This window comes from Rousettus aegyptiacus, unplaced genomic scaffold (genome assembly GCF_014176215.1).
Source record: "Rousettus aegyptiacus isolate mRouAeg1 unplaced genomic scaffold, mRouAeg1.p scaffold_m13_p_3, whole genome shotgun sequence".
Lineage (NCBI taxonomy): Eukaryota > Metazoa > Chordata > Mammalia > Chiroptera > Pteropodidae > Rousettus > Rousettus aegyptiacus.
The window spans coordinates 167,058,325-167,077,213 of NW_023416306.1; positions in this window are offsets into that span (position 1 = coordinate 167,058,325).

Below are 18,889 nucleotides of genomic sequence, written 5' to 3' on the forward strand. Positions count from 1 at the left end.
TGCTGGCCGGGCCCAAGGGAGCCTACGCCACAGCGGGCCCGGTCCTGGCCCTGTCTCCATCTCCAGCTCACAGCCGGGGCCCCAGGCACGTGCCTGCCTCTCTTCGGGCAGCCTCCCCGACGACGGATAAACCGTGAACACGGGACTGGGCGTCGCTGTCGCTGGCTGTCGGCAGCTCGGTGAACCTTCCCCTCCCTGCCCCTGGCCGGTTGCAGCGCAGACAGCCCTGGATGCTCCCGGGCCTGCAGGCCGGCAGCGAGGGAGTCCTCCGCGTCAAACCGCTTGAGAAGCTCGACAGACACGTCCGAGATGAGGTGCTTGAGGTTTATCAAGTTTTCGAGATTACACCTCCATAAACCCCTTTACGAGGAGGCCGCTCAGCACCAGCCTCGGGAGGCCCCGGTGCCTCGCTGCCACCTCTGGCAGGCGCCCCCGAGGGGGGTCCGTGCAGTCAGGCGCCCCCACCCCGCCGGCCAGCCGGGGATCGGACCCACCATGTCCTCGCGAGGAGGAGGGGCGGAGGCGCAGGGCCGGTTACCTTATAATCAAATTTTCACTGCGCTCTCTGACAGGTTTTTAAGTCACTTAAGGGATCTATTTATATGTGAAAGCATCGGCATCGCGCAGTAAATCCAACCACAAGCCAGTCCCGTATTTTATTAAGTTTAAGTTCAGTGAAAGTGCAGAGCCAACGAGGGTCCTGCGTCTCTCCGTTACATCTGATTTGCGGTTCCCATAAAAAGGCCCACATGCCGCTGTTTCAGATGTGTTTTGGATTGAAAATAGGATTAATGTGCTAAAGTGTGATTAGAATGGTTAAACACGATTAATTGGAACAGACTTCTGCTGCCAGGGGAGCCCCTGCGCGGCTGGCCCCGCTCCAGGTTACCGAGTGAACAAAGCCGGCCAACTGTCCAAGTCTTTCCATGTCCCGCCTCACGTGCCTTGCCCCTTGCGCCTCCTCATCGCCAGCCTGTCTCAGGGCAGATTAAATGCAGCTGAGAATGTCGGTCTCGTTCGGCGGCGGCCGTCCTCCGGGAATAGGCAGGAACCTCGGCCCGGCCCGGCCTCGTCGGTGCCGGCCGCGAGCTGCCACGCACTGGGGGCAGCAGGCCAGGTGGCTGGGCCAGGGGTGGGAGTAATTTGGGTGTTTTTTTTTTTTTTTTAAATGATCTATTAAACCCCTGAACTTTAATCAAGCTGCTACCACACTGACGGCTCTGATTTACTCTTGGAGCCCAGGAGCGGGCGGAGGCCTGGCCAGGCCGGAAGCGCTCGCTGGCCTCCTGTGGGCCACTTGGGGTGGGCGGGCGGGCTGGGCCTAGTCGGATTTCTCAGGCCAGGGCCGCCTGCTCAAGTCACCTACGGTCCCCAGGGGATTTGTTCTTGGCCACTGGGCTGGACAAAACCTTCCTCCCACCCTACCCCCGACACAGACGGGGGCTTTAAAGCTGAGTCCAGCCCAGCTCCCTCCCACCCTGCACCCCAAGGCTGCCTGCGCTTGGCTTCCCCTTGGATGGGCTCTCCTCTCCCAGCTGTGGCTGGTTTCCCCACACGAAAGTCAAGCCCTGAAATGCGGTCCCCGGGCTGTGACAGGCAGACCTGAGGCGAGGCATTTCTCACACCAAGTAGTTTGAAAGAGAGAGTCTTTTTAAACAGTGGAAAAGAAAATTTATTTTAGGCCCTAAAAATGTAAAGCATATTGGCCCTTTAAAAGGGTCACCTGGCTACGACAGGAAAATGTGCCCTGGGAGGGACCAGTCCCCCAGGTCCTGGGCTCCCACTGGGCTCCAGGGAACTTCACTGTGGAACCGTGTCTTTTTCTTTGTCTCTTGGGTTGGCTAAGTGAGGGGGCGTGTGTGTCTGTACGTACATGTGTGTGTGTGTGTGTGTGTGTGAGAGAGAGAACGCATCTGTGTGGTATGTGTGCCTGCGTGTGAGCATGCGTGTGTGTCCATGTGAGTGTGTGAGAGTGTGATTCTGTGTCTGCGAGTGTATGTACGAGCGTGCGTGCCTATGTGTCAGTGTGTGTGCACGTCTGTCTGTGTGTCCCGGTGTGTCTGTGTTCGTGGGAGAGTATGCGCAAATGTATCTGTGTCTGTGTAGTATGAGTGTGTGCGTGCGTGGCATGGTATGTGCGAGGGATTCTGTCAATGTGTGAGTGTGTGTGTCTGTCACATGAGGTCGTTCCGTAGATTAAATGTCATATCAAACAGCACAATGATAGGCACTTTCTAATCGCTCGGCGGAAGTCAGCAGTTTCCAGTAGAACCACGGTGAGCTGGGTTCTGTGTCTCACTCACACTGTGGGTTCTCGGAGGGGAGGGCCATGCCTGTGTCGTCCAAACCTGCTCGAGGTCCCTCTCTGAGAGGCCTCGTCACTGCTGGCGACTAGAAGTTTCTCCCACCCTCCACCCGACGAGCATCCCGGACCAGCTGGCCAGGCCTTCTGGTCCTGGGGGCAATGGGCAGCATTTGGCTCTGCGTCCATTTGTTTGTTTTTCTGGAAAAATATGCATCCTGGAGGCGCAGGGTCTGGAAGGAGCTGAGCCTCCTTGCAGAGGGCGCCGGGGAAGTCAGGCATCCACGGGCTTTTCAGACGGGAATGTCGCCTCAGCAGGCTCTGGAGCAGCGTTAGGCCTTTAGGAGGGAGAAGGACGACCGGGCCAGGAGTTCTGCTCAGCCGGCTGCAGACACGGATTCCTCCCCCTGAGCAGAGGTTAGAATGTCCCCAGGGGAGTCCTGCCGGCTTCCACCTGAGGGCAGGGAGGGGTCCACTCAATAGCAGGGGGCCGCCACCGCTAGTGTGCACCCCTGGGGCGCCCAGGCCCCTGTGCTGTCCCTGCAGGGGGACTCAGTGCCCCCGTGGGCGAGCAAATGAATAGAGGGAGCGAATGGGCCCCCGGAGTGGGGAGAAGTGACATCTGATTTTTCAGCGCTGACCCTTGAACCCCATAGGTCACTTTTTCTCTCAGTCGAGTCTCTATTTTCCTCACCTGTAAAAGTGCCGGCTCCATCCGACGCAAAGAGCTCAGGAGAGACACCCCATCCCACGGCCTCCTGCAGCCCCCGGCCACGTCCAACCGTAAGGCAGTGTCTCGGTGTGAGGTCCCCCATATCGGAGCCGCGTCTCGTTCTCCATAGGGCTCATCCCGTTATGGTTACATGGGAGCTCGTTTGCCTGGTGTTGGACCCACACCCTGTCCCGCCACATGCTCCCTGAGAGTAAGGACGGGGTGGGCGTGATTCATGGCTCTATCGGCAGGGAACTGCCAGGCTGCGGGGCGAGCTGCCCGGAGCCCCTTAAGGAATGAGGGACCCGTTCCCAGGGCTGGGAGCCCTCAGCGGTCCCCTTTTTCAGAAGTTACCTTCACCTAAGAGAGCTTCCCCAGGCTGGTCTCCCCGCCTTTCAACGCAATCTGCATCCAATGGCCGAATGACCTGGGGATAAAGGCTCAGCCCTCTGGCCCCACGTGGGGCGGCGGCTCGAACTGTAGGACTCCCTTGGGGCCTCTGCTGGGCGTGCACTGAAGCTGACTCCTCTCACCCCACGCTACTGCTTCCTCCCGTCACACAGGGTGGATCCCCAGGGCCAGCCACGCCCCACAGCCAAACTTCCAGCATCGACTCTCCGCCTTATGCCCTGAGAACCCGTCAGCCTGGGTGCCGTCCTAGACCAGACAGTCTGCTCAGCACAGGACAAAGGAGACAGGACTGTATCGAGAAAAACGGGAATTCGTTAAGAGCCTTCTGATGTTTTTTGATTTGTAGCCAAAGATTTTTAAACAGTTTTCCGCGAAGGCCCCTCAGGGATTCTCATGGGTGGCTTCGAGGGGACTTTATTCTGAATGGGTGAGGCATGATCTCTCCCCCTCCCTCTTCAGTCCAGGTAGCTCTGCCTTATTTCAGCTTTATGCCCTGGCTGTCTGCATCCAATTTTGCTTGAAGAAAAGCTTCTGCTATTAAAACACCACTGACTTAAGTGGTAAAAAATCATGCTAGTAATAATGGTGACAGCAAATGCCCATCCAGCGTCCTGAGCCAGGAGCACGTCTGAGCACGTGCCAAAGATTCACTCACCGGACCCTCACGTCCGTCCTCCGAGGTCAGACACATCGCCACTCTTTGTCTTACAATTCAGGACACTGAGGCACGAAGCCAAACGTGACATGCCCCAGGTCCCCCAGCTGGGAGCTGCCCTAACTAGAAAGTCTACTGGCGTTTTGCTGAATTTAGTCCAAGAGCTGATAGAGAGGCAAGATTTAGGATCACAGCCTCTAGACCGTGGCTGGTCCCAGTTAGAGGAGAGCACCAGCTTTTTTAAAAAACCAAAAGCCTGGAAGACTTCTACTCTGCTTTTTGCTGTGTCTTCTTTCCCTGGGGTAAGGGGTAGGGACGGGCTCAGCTTGACTTAATAAATCAGGGGAAAGGGTAGTTGAATTTTTTAAAAAGTATCCCAACAACCCTCTGGTAGTCCGAAGCCCTTATTTCGCCAGCGGTGGGGCTGGAGAGGTGACGTGCCCACAGGCACACGAAACCAGTGCCTTCCAGCGTCCAGGCGAGGCCGGGGCTCTGCCCGCTCTGCCAGGCTGCTTCCCCGACTTCCAGAAGCCTCCAGAATGAAGTGAAGCCCTTGGCCCATGACCTCTGCCAAATACCAGATGGAGTCTAGGGGAAAAGTCTGACCTGAGTGCTCGGCCCCCGGGCCCTGGGCTCTGAGGACGCCAGGCCCAGTGGTGGCTGCCAAACTCCCTCCAATCCAGTTTCCTGAGGTGGTTTATTTAGCATTAAACTGAGGTCTTGGGACCTCATCAGGAAAAGAGGGCAAAGTCCCTCAGGTTCCCTGAGGGGAGACGCCGTGGCCGAGTTCAGCCTATGTTTTCCCCAAGGATCGAGAGAAGAGAAGATAACGACTGGGATTCTGCCAGGCACCTCCCCCCCACCGCCCCCCAAGTCCACAGAGCCCTGGCCCTACTGGGTCCTTCCGGGTTCACTGGAGTTCAAGGTCCTGCTTTAGCTCAGAGCTCCCTGGCAGAGTGAAAGTGCCTGGGGGTCCCCCGGGAGCAGCTTCACCCCCAGCCTCCTTCCCTGTGTACGTATGTGGAGCAAAGATGAGGCTGCCCCGTTGTGTAAGTTTCTGTAGCCATTTGCCTTAGGGGAAAAAATAACAACAACAACAACAAAAAAACGGAAAGGAGACTTGTTCACTGCAGAATTGTCGTTTCTGCTGTATTCGAACATCTTCTCCTCTGCTCCCTGCCCACACCAGCAGGAGCATGGCTGCCATGATATTCTCATACAATGACATGGGGTCATTTCGTTCACTGAATTCCTCTTTGGATAAAATTGTATCTGTTTGGAGCAGTTGCATGGGGAAGAGGGGATTAACCAGCTTCCTGGTCAACCTCTTTGTCTCCTACTGGAGCGCACGGAATTCCAGACAAAGATAAAGAAGCCTGAGATTGGGAGGAGGCTGTGCCACCTCGTCTTGGGCAGAGGCCTGATACCTGTTGGACGTTGGCCATATTTACACGAGGTGAGGAGCCTCCCATCCCCACCCCCCGCCCCGCCATACACACACTTGCTCTTGTCTTCATGACACTCCTGGATATGAGGTAGCCCCGGGTGGAAGCCTCATCTCTGTGATCCCAAAGGAGCCACCGGCTGTGACCGCCTGCAGACCAAGGACCCTCTGCATTCTGTGCATTAATTCCCCACTGGATTGCAGACCTCTCGAGGGCAGAGACCTGAAGCGTATTGCCTGAGAGTCCTCCTCCCAGAATCCCCTGCTGCTCAAGATAGATGGGTTTTAGTGGGAGCCAGTTCCACCGGAATCAGCTTTGTGACATAGGCCAGGTACCTTCATGAAGCCCAGCTTTCTTGTCTGGGTCACGAGAATGGCTATCCCAGGCTGTTCTCCCTTTTATTTATTTATTTATTTATTTATTTATTTATTTATTTATTTATTTATTTATTTATTTATTTATTTATTTTTGAATGAACATGGATGGCCCGTCCACCGCGAGCAGGCACCATGCGGTTGCAGCCTGGGGCGGGAGACACGGTGTGTCAGAGAGAGCGGAACCCAGGGTCCCCAGAAGGGAAAGGCAGCATGGAACGTTCCATGCTCACTCTTCATCGCCTCGGAGGACTGGTGGGGCCGAGGGGCCCTGGACCCCCACGTCGACGCCATGTCTTAACAAAGCCGCCATGCTTTCGTTCATTTCACAAATATTTACTGAGTCTGTTCTGTGTGCCAAGTGCTGAGATGCAGCCCCGAATAAATCAGACAAAAGCGGGCAAACCAAACAAAACAAACGGGAACAGAATAAATGCACCGTGGGCGAAAGAGTTTGTATCTCGTGAGTGACAGTGAACATTACAGCGTATTATAAAGTGATACATGCTATAAAGGAAAGAAAGCAGTGCGGGGTGCTCTAGAGACGCACTGGTCAGGGAAGAGCTCTGAGAAGGTGACGTTTGAGCAAAGGCTTCTCGCGGGTGAAGAGTGAGCCAGTCAGCTGTCGGAGGAAGGACCTTCTAGGCAGTGAGACCAGCGCAGGCAGAGGCCCGGTGGCGCCCGCGGCGGGAGAGCAGCCGGCAGGTTTAAGAAACAGGGAAGAGAGCGGCGGAGCCGGCGAGAGGGGCGGAGGAGCGGCAGGCGAGAGGGGACATGGGGCCGGAGCGCGCCGAGCTGCCCAGCCCTCCGGAGGATGTGGGCTTTGCTTCTTTTCCTTTCCTTCCGCAAGCCACAGACAGGGATGAAGAAGGAGGTGGTCCAGCTGAGGGCAAGGCCTGGAGAGAGAGTCACGGAGAGCCACTGGTCGCCCTGTCCCAGCGGCTGGCGAGGGCGCCTCGGTTCTGAAGGGGGCGCCGGGCCGCACACATGACATCCCTTAGCCCACCACGCTTGTATCCTCCCACACGAGGTGGGGCCACCTCGCCTCCCACACACCTGCATCGTGCACAGGGAGCTCAGGAAGAGAGCCGGAGGCCCTGTCCCCCTCAGACAGCTGGACTGTAGGAAAGTTGTCATTAGTTAAGGAGAAACTGCGCACCCCTAACAACTTAGCTTCATGGCTCGGACAAAGTACTTTAACCTTAAGGAACCCCAAACCCCTGGTGGGGTGTGATGGAGACAGTGACTGTGGTAGGCTGACTAATGCCCCCCAAAATGCTCATGTTCTAATCCCCAGAACTTGTCAACGTGTTAGGTTACGTGGCAAAAGGGATGTGGTTAAGGACCTTGAGATGGAGAGATGATTCTGCATTAGCCAGGTGCACCCAACGTGATCACAGGGTCCTTACGGGAGGGAGGCAGGAGTGTAGAATGAGAGATTTGAAGATGCTATGCTGCTGGCTTGAGGATGGAGGAAGGGGCCTTGAGCCAAGGAATGCAGGTGGCCTCCAGAAAAGGCAAGGAAATGAATTCTCCCCCAGAGCTTCCAGAAGGAGCCAACACCTTAATTTCAGGACTTGCAACTAATGCTGGATTGTTGCAAGTGTTACAATTCATCATAAATTTATACAATAAACATAAATAGCCTGATACTAACTCTGATACATAGAAAGTGCTTAATAAATGTCTGCATCTTTTCCCCTTCCTCTGCTGAGCTAAACTCTTGTCTGCCGCGGCTCCCTCTGGCCTGAGGTCACGAGGCAGATGTGGACCCCAGCACACAGGGTCTGGAGTGTAAGAACTGGGAGGTCTCTGTTTTCCACAAGCCAGCTCAATTTTCCTTAAGAGCCTCTTCCACTGAATTTTCACTTCATTCATTCCTTAAAAAAAATTTTTTTTTTCTTTTTCTGAAGAAGCACTTACATGCCCAGGGCAGAAGTTACACAGTGAACAGATCTCTTCCCGGACCTGTACCCGGAGCCCCTCCCGGAGGCAGCTGAAGTTGCAACTTCCTGTGTACTCTTCCAGAAAGATTACACACAATTGGGTCTGTGTACTTTTCTTCCCATTTTGACCCAAATAGTAGTATATCACAACCCCGTGTATATGTTATACACGTCTTCTTGCTGAAAATATCTTGGAGAAGTTTCTGTATCATTCAGAGCTCCCTGCGTGGTATTCTTTTGAGTGCAAGTGCTGTTCTGTATTTACTATCTCGATGCCATCTAGTTCATTTTCATTCTTTAGCTACGCAAAAACATGCCAGAATAATAACCTGCACACGCGCCGTTTTGCTCACACAAGGTTGCGTCTCTAGGGCAAATTCTCAGACGTGACCTGCTCGGGGATGTCGACGTCTCTAAGGTTCCGCGGGGACATTAACACCCGACGTACGAGACAGCCCGCTTCCACACTCCTTGACAAATCCTGGCTTCATCAAATTTCAGAAAAAGGAAAATTACATCTTATTTTAATTTTAATTTGAGATTTCCTTATTAAATGAAGTTGAGCATTTTTCATATGTTTAGAAACCATTTGTATTTTATTTTTTGTAAACTGTTCATATCCTTGCCTCGTTTTCTACTGGGCTGTTGGTCCTTTTCTTCTTTATTTGTAGCAACTCCAGTCCTTAACGATTTAGCGATTTAAAAAAAAAAAGTAGAGATTCACTCTGACAACTGCTGAGCCTCTTCATCTCTTACATTTATTTGGCGTCTGCAAGGAAGAGCTCTTTCCATTTCCTCTTCAATTCTCAGAGTGGAACTCTGTGAGGCAGAACAGAGACTGATATTCCAGCCTCGAGGAGAAGGCAGTCGACGCTCAGAGATGTCAGGCAAGTGTCCCAGAGTCACACGGCACCCCTGGAGCTCAGCAAGCTTGTCGGCTGAAACACTGCGACCTTTTCCGTACCTATCACTTCACGGCTCTGTGTCCCTCCTCCCCTGAGAGCACGGCTCCTGTCTCCTTTGTCCCCATGTTCCCTGATCCTGACAGTGCTCGCAAACGTGTGTGACGTTGAGGGCACTGGGTGCAGATGCACTCCCACACGGGCGGGTTTCCATCACACGGACGGAGATGGTGTCAGGATGTGACGAGCTCGCTGGGGGCTCGGAGTCCCATCCACAGCCTTGACGCCCACCGGCCCCAGGGGAGCAGCTGGAAAATCACCATGGAAACACAACCGTCTTCCCAGCACTCACCGCCATATCACATTCTCTCCTACATTTATTTTCTTACTCATTCTGTTGATGCCTCATCCTGGAAGTTAAGGTCCAAGAGAAAAGAAACTGCCTGCCCTGATCACCATGGTATCCTCAGCACCTAGCCCTGAGCCGGGCTCACAGTCGGTGGCCATAGATGTGCAAATGAATGAATTGGATGAATGGATGGATGGCTAGTGGATCCTTCATAGTTCATAAAACACACTCTCGCGTGTTCTAGCGAGCGATTGCTGCATAACAAACCAGCCCCAAACGTGCTGGCTTGAAACGACACGTGTGATCACTTCGCACAGTTCCGTGGGCATCGCCGTGTGATCCTCGTTTGGGGTCTCTCTCGCAGTCAGATGTTGGCTGGACTGAGCTGGACGTCACGGGAAGTCACCCACATCTGCTCTGAGTTGTCACACAGAAGTCAGCGAGCCCACCAATGCCCACTTTCTGACACTTTTTTCAAGAACACAGGAGCTCTCTGCGACTTCCCGTTTTCTCTCCCAGGCGCTGTGGGCTTTGGCTCCCTCTGACCTTCCTCACTTACAGGTCTACAGGTAGCTCTGCAGAGCCGGGGCAAAGTGGGAGAGGGAGGCCTAGGTGTCTCTCCACCTGAAGACCCCGGGCAAATTTCTACATTATTTTTACCTTACGTCTGGAACCCACCGATTGTTTGCCGATCTGTGAGAATTCTTTCCATATTCACGACTTACAAAAGTACCATTAAGCCGTCCAAGTTGAAAAATAATACACCATTCCTAACTGTGTTAAGCCTTCACCGTCTGGCTTTGGTTAAAATCAGTTCCCTTTAGCAATGCCTTTCTACTGTCAATATTACCTAGGAAAGGGGATGTCCCTTATCTGAGGAAAAGTGATCTTAGGACTTTAGCCTGAGGCTCCATCAAGGCAGGACTTGCAGAGTGGGAGGGAGAGCGGGATTGCAGGAGGGAGACAGGCATCCTCCAGCTGGCTTCCGCGGAGGTCGGTAAACTGTCCATCTCCCAGGTTTGACTCTCCGGGGCGCCCCCGTATAGATGCAGGCAAGACCACGGAAAACACAGGATTCCAGGGCTCGGAGGAAATGGAGAGGCGAGTCCTAGAATGGTGATGGCTGAGATGGACCCCAGTCTCCAATCCACAGCTCCCTGACCCCAAACTCACCGTGGCCTGATTTGCATTGGGTGACATCCTTCGGATCAGTCATTTGTTCACGCAACACTTACACACTGCTGAGTACCGGATCTTGGATGTGATGATGGGGACCCAAAGAGGTGATACTCTGGGTCGGTGGGGAAAGGGGAGCTTCGTAGGGAAGCTGCTTCAGCAGACTCTGCAGAGGTGGGCGGCTCGCCAGGCGGAGGTAGAGGAGACGGAAGTCCAGGCTGAAGCAGCAAGGGCATAAAAGCCCGGAGGCTGTCCCAGCCCGGCCCTGCCCTGCCCTGAGCTGTGAGTGGGCATGAGGAGGGAGGGCCTTGCGGGAGAGGCCCCTGAAGGCAGCACGGGAGAATGAGGGCCTCTCCGTGAATGTCCTCCTCCGGCCATGCTTGTTGCGGGCGCCCGCGCTCACAGCCGACCACTCTGGTTCAGCTTTCCTCTGGAGGGTTCATCAGCCGAGGAGATGAAGTTCAACGGGAGAACATCCTAGAGTCAATAAGCCGATGGAGGCCACTGCGAAGAGAGGAGGAAAAGCCAGGCCAAATGGAAAGGGGAGCACGACAGTCAAGCGTCGCCAAGGAGTGAGAGCTTAAAACCCAAATCTGCGCTGGAACCCCAAAAACACAGGGCCCGCGGTGAGGTCCTTTTCCTCCCACTCCCCCTTCCGCTGTCGAATCTGGGCGACGAATCCCTACAGGGCACAGCCGCTGGGAGAATCCAGGGGGTCCTGGACACAGAGCCCCGAAGCTTTTGGGTCTTCTGTTCAAGACTGCAGCTCCCCCATTTTCGCAGATGGCCGTGGCTTACTGGTATTGGAAGGAATTTAGCCATGAACCTGACAACCTCAGCGAATTCTGACCTCTCTAGGCCTCAGTTTCCTCCATTTGCCAAATGAAAAGAACGGACCTCGGCTTTGCCAACCCCCCCCCCCCAGTTCTTCTCATCAGCAGACAACCCCCTCCAGCTCCCCCGACCCCCCGCCTTCCTTCGCTGAGAGCTGGGGATGACAGAATTGCTCTATTTCCGGGGCAGACAGCCCCTGGTGGGGGACAAGTAGGGTGACCCACCATCCTGGCCTGCCTGGGACTGAAGTTTGCGAAAACGTGGGACTCTTCGTGCTTGACCGGACAGTCCCAGGCATGCTAGGACTGTTGGTCATCCGAGCACAAAGGCAAGATGACTTGTTCCCCCTCCCACACGTCCAGAGAGAGAAAAACTGTTTCCTGGATGGTTTTCAGGCTAATCCATCACCACCAAGCCCTTGAGGGGGAAGATGACAAGAAGTGAAAGGATTTGGCTGTGGTCAAATTAATAGCAGTAACATCTTCACCATTAAAAGGAAGCATATGGGTGTAGTTAGATGCGAGGTTAAAAAAAAAAAAAAAAAAAACCGTGTGCACATAGAAGTCCCACACCAGGGGGCTATCGGCAGGCAGAGACCTGCCAGCGGTGAGCAAGGCAGGGTGGAGGTCAACCCAGGCAGCAACGGCCGAGGAACTGAGGGCTTTTAGCCCTGGGAGGAGCAGCGTTGGGCCAGTTGGCATTGGCCTTCTGAGCCCTCAGAACCGGGCCAGGGAGGGAAGCGGACAGCTCCGCAGGCCCCAGACGTGGGCCCCGCAAGGCGGCAAAGTCAAAGCAGAGAGTTGCTCATGTCCGCTGGACCCGCCTGGCCATCGCAGCAGCCACCGCCCGCCTGTGACCTTCAGTATCACACCTGAAATATGACCGGTGCACAGGGGTCAAATACACACAGGATTTTGAAGACAAATGTTAACAAAATGTAAAATACCTTCTCTTCCTCTGCAGCCACAGGCCCGCCGAACGATCCAGGGTCACCTCCCATCTGAGAGCCTTACCTTCTTCACAGCTACACAGTCCCTTCGCCTCGTAAGATCGAACTCACAAGTTCTAAAGATTAGAACCTGGATATCTTCGGGGGTCATTATGCAGCCTGTAGCAGGACCCCAGGACTGGCCAGGCCAATCTCCTCATTCAAAAGTGGGGAAACTGAGGCTTAGAGCACCAGTGTGTTCAGCGAGTCTCTCAGAGAATCTGAGTCATGCGCTGCCTGGGGCCGGAAGCCTGTGCCCACCTCTGGGGACGGAGGAGGGCAAGAGGGCACAGAGCCCACAGCACTCTAAGGGGACGGGACAGGAGGAGACGGCCTGTCTGCTCCTTGGGACCACAAGCAGAGGGACAAGGAGAGGTTTGCACAATGTCTCAGGCCTGCCCAGGAGCATGCTGCACGTCCACGGTTCCCCGATGTTTGTCTCGGGACCCCTCTCCCCTCTGAAAAATTATTGAGGACTCCGAAGATCTTTTGGTTCTGGGGAACGTAAATATAAATATGCACCATATTAGAAACTAAAACTGAGAAATTTAAAAATATGTATTAATTCATTTACAAATAAATGTAAACCCATTACATGTTAACATAACTTTTTTTTAATGAAAACAAAAATAACTGATTTTAAAAACAAAAAATCTAGGGAGAAGAGTGGCCTCGTTTTACATTTTTGCAAATCCCTAACTCTGGCTTAATGAAAGACAGATTCTTGGCATTCAATCTGTGGTGATATGTTGCTTCGATTAAAGTTTATGAAGAATATCCAGCTTAACCCAGATATATAGTTGTAAAAGTGAGGAGTGTTTTCATTGTTTTTTAATAGATAATTGTGGATCTTTGTTTGGGGTATGTTTTGATATTACACCAAAACTCAACAAGTGTTATTTTAAAAAACATATTAATGAAATTTTTGTGCTTTGCTCTATTAAAAACCACTGGCGTGGCTTGCATTGTGAGTGATCTTGACTCCCACGAGCCTTTGCAACATGACGCACTGATCCCTTTGGGAAACAGATTCTCTGAATTACGCCGCCCTTCCAAGTGTTGGTGCATTTCATCACACGATATCTAACAATCGCATTCACTAGTATCACCTCCAGCCTCATTTTTTAAAGTCTTTAAATATGGGAAGCATATAATTATGAATACAAATTTTCCAAAATTCAAATTCTCCCAGGAAATTGCGAAGTTTATTATTGGCAACGAATATTGTCAATCGTTTTCCTTGAAGCGACAGGCTCACGTTCATTCACTTTCTAGAAAGTGCTTGCCAAATGCCCAAGCCTCAGTAACCATAACTGACTTATCAGTTGCTCCTTCAAGTAAAAAACAGGGTTCTAAGAAAAATGTAGCTCGTTCAACTTACAGCTCAAATAAATTATAATTTATAATCAAATAAATTATAATTTTTATTGCTGCTTCAAGGACACTCTTCAGTGAAACTTTCCTGCAAGTGTGTGGCTGTAAAGAGGCAGCGACTGCTGCTAGCGCGGTCGAGCCTGGGCCTCGAGTCCCACTAAGGCACCTACGGGTTGACCCGCATTGCCTTGGTCCCCTCCGCGCAAACGTCTATGCATTGCAGAAGGCAAAGCCTGCGGACCACGCTTTGGGACTCATTGTGTAACTTAGCAGATGTTATGGTTCTGATGTTTGTCTTCAATGTCCCCTCATGGCCCCCCAGAACTGCCCCTTCGCTCCCACCAGCCCCCCACCATCTCACCTGCTTCCTCCTGGCGGGGGCTCCCCACTGTACCTCTTATGACCCCACCTTCCTTTGGCCACCCATCTGGCACTGCTCCAGACTCTGGTTCTTTCCTGTCAAAATGTGCCTGCCCCGTAACCCACTCCCCTGAACGACACCGACTGTGACAGTTTCTCCCTGACCAGCTTACGCTCCCTTTCGCCCTCTTTCTCTCGCCTCTACGGCAAGGACAGAGAAGGGTGGAGGCAGGAGAGCACCCGCTTCGGGACCAGCCACGCATCCCCTCGGCGACCTCTAAGGCAGTGCTGGATTGTCCAGACTCCCACGTAGGTCCTGTGGACCCGTCAGGGAGAGTTACAAAAGCTTCGGTGGCCTCATTGTTAAACACGGGTGTCTCAGCCACCCCTCCTGGTTCATATTCCCGGTGTGACCCGAGCAGCAGCTGCCTGGCCCACGTGGTTGCCTGGCCAACATCTTGACCAGCCCTGATAGAGGCCCAGGTATGGGGGACATGTCACTCCTCCGAATTCCACTCTGGTTCCGAGACACTTTGTTTCGTGCCATGCCATTCATTTCTGGCAAAAACAACCTCTCACATTAAAGGAAAAAATAGAAGACATGCTTCCAGCTTGCGTTGTCCCAGCAGTCAAGAAGGGGCTAGAGACCAGGGCTCCTTGTCGGTGAGGAGCAGAGTCCGAGCCTCCGAGGAGGCGGTTACTGCTGCAAATGTGACCTCAGGGACGGCTGCTAGTGCCGGTCCCTGCCTAAAGGGCTGTGGGCGACCTGCTGGGCGAGGACTGTGACACCATTTCCAGCTGACTCCTGTCGCCCGGCTGCGGGAGAGTTCTAGCAGCTTAAGTGAAAGCGGTGGGGGAGGTCGAGCATGGAGGCCTGAAGGCCTGAGAGCACTCACTGGTGCTCACCGAAGGCAAACGGGACTTGGGGTCGGAGGCCTGTACCCTAACGAACCTTTCCTGAGGCCTCAGGATGTGGACGCGGGCTGAGCGCTTCCTTTTAACAGCATGACGTCCCCTCTACGGGGCCTCTGGTGCTGGCTCTTATCCCACATCGTGGAGGGCACTGGACACCCCACCCCCTGGGGCATTTCTGGGTCCTCAGCCCCCCATTTGGGTATCCGGGATCTATGAAATGGAATCCGTGAGCCCCGAGCTTTCTCTCATTTCTTTCGTCAAGAGTCAGACCTAGAGAATGGATTACCCAAAGCTTTCATATTGGGGGACCTTTCTGTACCAGAAAGGGGGTGAGGTTAAGGGAAAGGAACCAACAGGCCTGCTCTCCGCTAAGATGTTCAGCCAAGGGCTTTTATGTTCGAGCATTTAAATATTTCAATTTAATCATCACAACAGCCCTCCAAGAGGAATTTTATTTTCGCCATTTTACAGTTGAGGAAGCCGAGGCTCCTGGAAGGAAACCAAATTACATGACCAAGGTCACACAGGCGTAAGGGAAATAGAAGCCTCACTATTTAAAATGCTTTTTCTTGTTACTGAACCGAGGAAGACGTTTCGGGCAGCGCCTGGCAGTTCTCAGGCCTTGTGTCTCTGCTTCTCATTTTCAGTCCAGTCGGAAGCAGGTAAGCATCCAGGGATGGTGGCGGGTCAAGGGAAATGGTTGCAAGATTTAGCTTCGGTTTGGGTTTGTCGATGAATATTTTTCTTAGCCTTTTTATTTAATCATCTCCAGTCTTTCTCTGAATTATGCAGCCCTTCTCCACTACCTGAGGCCTCAGACTAACCAAATTGACTTTTTAGCTACGGGGTCTGTAGAGACCCCCTGGTGAACGCCCCAGTTTTATCCTATGTTTCCCTTGAAGGCCAGAGGGGCAAGGCGACTGCTCCAAGGTCACTCGGCAATTTAGGGGAGAGCTAGGATCAGAAACTTTGACACTGGACTCCTTACCAGGGCTCTGTCCTCTACAGATTTAGTCTTATTCTCAATTTTTTTTTCTTTTTCTTCAGTTAGTGTCTGTGTGACGTAGGTCCTAGCTGAAGTCACAGCTTGAGATACAGCTGTGGTTGGGGCTCCTTTGCCATCAGTCACTGGGTATCATCTCTCCCCCATTCTACAATAATCAATATGGTTCTATTGGGGCTGACCCAGGAGAACACAGGTGACCAATGAGAGTGACTGACTGTGATAGGCTCAGGGCTGAGCCAATCAGCCTTCCCTCGATCTTTGGTGGCACTTCAAGGCAAGATTTTCATTTTTTCTAGCTTTAGAGCAATCACAGGCCTATAGCTACTATGGGTTGACTTTCTGTCACGTGGAGAAAGCCTATTGGAGAATGAAGACGCATAAAGTGGAAAGATGGGGATGAGCGGGGGGAGTGCCATTGGCATCATTTGAGCCTCTGGGTCCATCCATACCAGAAGCGAACACCCTCTTGGATTTCTCAGAAACATAAGCTAGCGTATCACTTTTTGCGAGTCAAGCCAGTTTGAGCTGGAGTTTGATCATTTACAAATGAAAGTGTCACAGCTCAGTAGATAAAACCTGTTCCGAAGACTGACATATAGAGAGGGCGATTCCACATCCCCTTAAAACATCGGGGGCCTCCCCCTGCAATCCAGATAACAGGAGGTGTGTGAAAGTGAATGCACACTTTGGTTCAAATTTTGTCCACGTGTAAATATTTACCGCCACGCAGAAACAAATCAATCTAGGACAGAACCGTTCAGTGGCTCCTTGGAGGCCCAGCCTTCTGTTCTTTCAGGGGCTCCTGCTGCAGACATGCCCATATTCTAGTTATAGGAGTCAACAAAACTTCTCCACAGAGTCAGAAACCCAACCCGAACACCCAGAGGGCTGAGTTGGAATCCTGAGTCAGGAAGCATGACAAAGGCTGATGGGCCTTGGTCTCTAGATCCTTAAAGACAATTCTGCACAGACAGGAGTGGCTTTGAACACTGCTCGTTTCATACGCAGAAAAATCATCTCCAACATACACCGTGCTGAATTAACAGTCTCCGGTTTTAATTGGAGATGACAATAGCTAAAGCACTTTTGGCAACTTTTAGAGTAGGTGGAATTTTTTAAATAAACTTTTAATGTTTAGAATAATATTAGATTTATAAAAAAATTAATATCTAATATTAATATTAGATATTATCTCTCACTCAGTTTCCCTCGATGGCTCACATTACCAGCATCCATTTGTCAACACTAAGAAACGAACATGGGTACGTTGCTATTAGCTAAACTCCAAACTTCATTCGGATTTCCCTAGATTTCCCGTTACTGTCCTACATGTCTTCCAGGATTCCATGCAGGAAGCCATGCCACATTTAGTCTCCACGTCTCCTGAAGTTCCTCTGGTCTGTGACAGTTTCTCAGACTTGCCTTGTTTTTTTATGACCTCCACATTTTTAAGGAGCGCTTGTCAGGGGTTTTGTAGACTGTCCTTTAATACGGGTTCGTCTGATGATTTTCTCGTGCTTAACTGAGATGATTTGTTTGGGGGAAGATTACCACAGAGACGGAGCGCCCGCCTCACCACATCAAGTCAACGGCTCATACTATGAACACAAACTTATCACTGATAACATCGTCCTTCATCTTTTGATTAAGGTCTTGTTTGCCAGGCTTCTCTGCTCTCAAGTTGCTTTTCTTTCTCCTTTTCATATTCTATACTTTGAAGGCAAGGCAGTTAAGTCGAGCCTACACTCAGGGGAGAGAGGTTAAGCTCCATCGCCTAGAGGAAAAGGTTTAATCCCCCCTCCCTGAGTGTGGACTGGATTTATTGCCTTCCTATCATCAGTGAATTCTTCTGTAAGGAAGATTTATCTCCTCTTCCCCTATTTATTCAATCGTTTATTTATATCGGTGTGGACTCGTGGATATTGGCTATAATCCAATAGTATATCCTTAGTTTTGTTGCTCAAATTATCCCAGTTTTGACCATTCATTGGATGTCCTTTTGGGTCGGCTCCAGGAGGTGACATTTTGATAAGTTACTTCGCATGCTAACCAGCCAGCTCTGCAGGGGGTATTCCTGAGTAAGGTATATAGTCTGACATTAACAAAGGTCTTCTGGGGTGTAGATTAAGACTAATTAACCTAATAAAATGGCAATAAAACTACGTACTTTGCATTTTTTTCCCCTCTTAACTTTTCCATTCATGTTCATATAATTGTCCACTGAGTAGACAGACTAGAGCTTACATAACTCTTGTGTTTAGTTATCATATATAACGCGAAAATGCACATTGATATTTATTTCCTCCTGAAAATGATTAGAGCTCAATTCATGTGGTCGAATCACTTTCAAAAGGGGTTTGTACTGCCACCAACAGCGTGTGCGAGTTACTAAAATGATTATTACAAAGCAGGTTAAGCAAAAGTGCAATGAAAGAAACGACGGAAACACTATCACTGGCACACACACACACACATTTGTGTCAGGCTGGCTAACGTGGAAATTTTTAAAAGTCAATCACGTGCTCTAGAGCAAGGCAGTTGACCAGATGACCCTTTAGATCTTCTGATTCTTATCTGTTATGATTCTACCCATGGTATTACCCACGGCAAATATTAACATTTAATAAGCATTTTTGTGCTTCGTAAGGGAGAAAACATATTCTCGTGCCTGGGAAGGGCACCCCCATCACTGCGCCGTCCCCTCCCCGCGGCACGAGAGCCCATCATGCTTAGCGCTGTGCTCCCCTGGCCTCGTTCATCCCGCCTGTCACCAGAGGTAAACCCTGCTTCTACCCCCATTTTGCAGAGGAGGAACCCAAAAACTTGCCCCGGTGGTGGCTCCGTTACTTCCTCGCATAGTGCAGCTTATGGCTGATCGATGTCAGTCTATTTCTGGGAACCACTCAAAGGTAGGGCGTGAGTCTTCCTCCTTTTTCTCCCCAGCACCTAGCAAAGGCCCTGGCACACAGTAGGCGCTCCACACAGACCAGGCGAATTATTGAGGCGATCAAGGGAAAGCAGAGATCAGGATATAAGCACCCCAGAATTTATTAACAAAAGATCCAAAGTGAAAAACCAAAGTGTACAAAGAATGCAATAATGGAATTGGAGGCAACTGTGACCCCGAGGAAAAGCTTCGT